Raw genomic sequence first — 3,361 nt, 5'->3', positions numbered from 1 at the left:
CTGCCAATTTTTTTTATAAATCATTAAATATTTAACAATATATATAATTTCACAACCATTTCAATAAATTTAAAATTTTTAAAGACATACAAAAATTATAATTTTTAAATTCACAAATAGTAAAGTCTTTATAATTATAAATACGTAATAAACATAATCATAAACCAAGTTTTTTGAAACAAAAGAATAAAACCAACATTGTCCAAACTGAAACAAACATTGTCCAAAATATATAATTAAACTACTTCAAGTTTATAATCAATCAAACATTATAATCCAAAATATAATTTAGAAATTTGTTAAAAAAAACTGCTCTACCAAAAAAAATGCCTGGCCCATTGGAAAAACCCCTCCCATCTTGCCAAAATCTACAGATTAGACATTGCAGATTAGGCGATCTTTTCAAGTTCAACAGTTTTAAATTTTTAGTCCAACTCAACAGGTTTCGACCCGTTCAGGGACGGATGCATGTGTTAGATTGTGGGGGCAAGTGCTCCCAGTAACATTTTGGAAAAATATAAGAAAATCTATGTATAAATATATATGTGTTCCTGATAATGAATAAATAAAAATTATTTAATATTTAATAATTTTATATTATTTATTTTTTATATATTTTAATATATTTATAAACTTTTTTATTATTTTTATATATTATATATTTGTTTCTATTATTTAAAATTTTTAAATCTGCTACTAGACCGTTTGTCACCTCTACTCAAAACCTTTAAAAAAAAGGTTGATGATGAAGAATATACAAGACTACAAGTAACAAAGGAGTACAAAAGTCAGGTAATGCAGGCGCTTGCAAACTAAGCACCCTGACGTCTGATGAGGCATTCATGATCCTCTTATTAAATACTAATAATATATTTTGAGAAACCAAAGTTTATAAGGCTTTGACCCCACTTAGTCAAGTCACCATATGTCCCCAAATTCAATAAGCAATTAAAGAGGTGCTTATATATTGTCTAGTTACTAAAAAGTTCGCGTAATACAATTAAAATCACATTTTTAAAATATGTATATTCCAAATTTATTATTATATATGTCAAGTATTAATTATTTTACACAATATCTTTTTAAATTATTCTCCACTTACAAGTTATTTTTTCATACAAGTCATTTTACTTTAATTCACTTCACATACCTCTTAATTTAACTAATTTTTCAATTAATGCGCAAAGATATAACTGTCTTTTTCGAAAGGATTTTATTTCCATTTTCAAATTTTCTCAACGTTTTTGATCTACATTCTCTTCCACTGCATTCTGATGCCAGGGCATCTTGGCTAGTTTCACTGACCTTTTCTTTACTGTTTTTAGGGTAGTTTCATGCATTTCTTTAGGAAATAAGCTAGTTTTGGGTAGATATTCACCTACACCTTGATTCAAGCATACATTGTGCATTTTACATTATTTCATGAGGATTTTGCATGAATTTAGTGACAAATTGTATACTGCATTACCCATGACTTGGACTAGAACTTTGATGCACTCTGTTACTTGATTTCAAGACCAAAGGAAGTAAGGAAAGGGAGGTAACTTGCATATTTCTAAAATTAAACCTATAAATAAATAATTAAACTTAAAAATTAATTTATAATACAATTTTCAAAATTCCTGGGACTTACATTCCACCCACCACGTGTACCAGGTTGAAAACTCGATACTCTGTTGACCCTACGACGTAAGTGTGTGACCGGGCACTATATAAATTCCCGGAAATGTTACCCCCATTGAGTATTATTGATTATTTGAGAAAAAGCTATGCATAGACTCTTGGGGATGCACGTCGAGGGACAGTCTAAGTACAATTCAGACTTGTCGGGTTGGCTAGATAACTGACAGATGAGCCTCATCAGCCATAGGACAGGCATGCATCATATGCATTTGTATGCTTTGATTGGGTTTGAACTTGTTTTGGTTTGCCTAATTGCTAAACTGTTCTTAACTGCTACTTGAACTATTTGCTGTAACTGCTACCTACTTGTGCTTTCCTTGTTTGTCTTGCCTGTGTTTGTCCTGGCGTGCTACATTTGAGAATGAACTTGGATGCTGAATTAATGATTGTGTTGCTTGATTGCGTGGTTGATTTCTGATTGAGATTTTTCTTATAAGAAAGGAAAGATTTTGGATTTCTGAAAGATTAAACATTGTTTCTTTGAAAAGGGTTTTGAACGATTTCCTATTGGTTTTAAAAGATTCATAAGGCAAAGTTAATCACTGAGCTTGAAAATAGTTTTCTTATTGAATATCTTCTTATGACAACTTTGAAACTCCGTGGTGAGACCGTGTGGTTAGGTTCTCACCCCCCTACAGCTTTACCTTTTCAGGAACCGGATGAAGAAGCGTTAAGAAGAGTTATACTGCGTTTAGTTGATATGTTGTATTAATTAGATTATTTTCTCCCCTCGTATTTGTTATTACAAGTTTGTAAGAGGGATAGGAATTGTATGTTTTATATGTATATTATATTATGAGTTATTATGTAAGGAGTCTTGTATATGAATCTATGCCTGTTTGTATTTTTCTTAAGATAAAGTGTTTATTTCCGGTTTTCAAGGAAATCAGCGATACAGTGTCAAGTCACAGGCTCCTATTTTAGTACTTAATATGTAAAGTAGTCGTCATGCTCCTTGCTATCAGAGTAGCGCAGCCGGAAGCGTGACTTCTGATAGTGAGGGTGTTACTTTATGATTCATGTTCCTTTATTGTTGATTTGATTTGTTGTTGTTTAATTCCTTGCAATTGAGTAGTGTAGATTTACTTTCCTTACTATTTTACTATGTTTTCCTTTCATGCCTTCTAAGTGTTTGATAAAATGCTTAGTTGGATTTTAGAGTAGATTTTAGTGCTCTTGGCTTGGGGAGGTAACTTAGGAATTCTTGAGTTACTAATGTCCAAGTGATTGACGATTGGGAGCCATTAACTCTAGATCTCACTAATTGATTTGGTGGAGAACTAGGACTTATGGTCTTGGATTGACATAGCTCACTTGACTTTCCTCTACTACTAGTTAGGGGTTGACTTAGTGGGGTTGATCCTTGCCAATTCTCATGTTGTGGTTAGTGATAAGGATAGAGATCCTTGACCACCAAACCTTGCCAAGACATTTTGCTATTTGAATTTTATTTCCATTTACTTTTCATGTTTCTCATCCTCAAAATCCCAAAATATAACTCATAACCAATAACAAGACACTTCATTGTAATTCCTAGGGAGAACGACCCGAGGTTAAATACTTCGGTTTATAAATGTAGGGGTTTGTACTAGTGACAAACAAATTTTTGTATGAAAGGATTATTGTTGGTTTAGAAACTATACTTGCAACGAGACTTCATTTGTGAATTCTAAACCAC

This window comes from Arachis ipaensis, chromosome B10, assembly GCF_000816755.2.
Source record: "Arachis ipaensis cultivar K30076 chromosome B10, Araip1.1, whole genome shotgun sequence".
NCBI classification, from domain to species: domain Eukaryota; kingdom Viridiplantae; phylum Streptophyta; class Magnoliopsida; order Fabales; family Fabaceae; genus Arachis; species Arachis ipaensis.
This window is presented reverse-complemented; position numbering follows the sequence as displayed.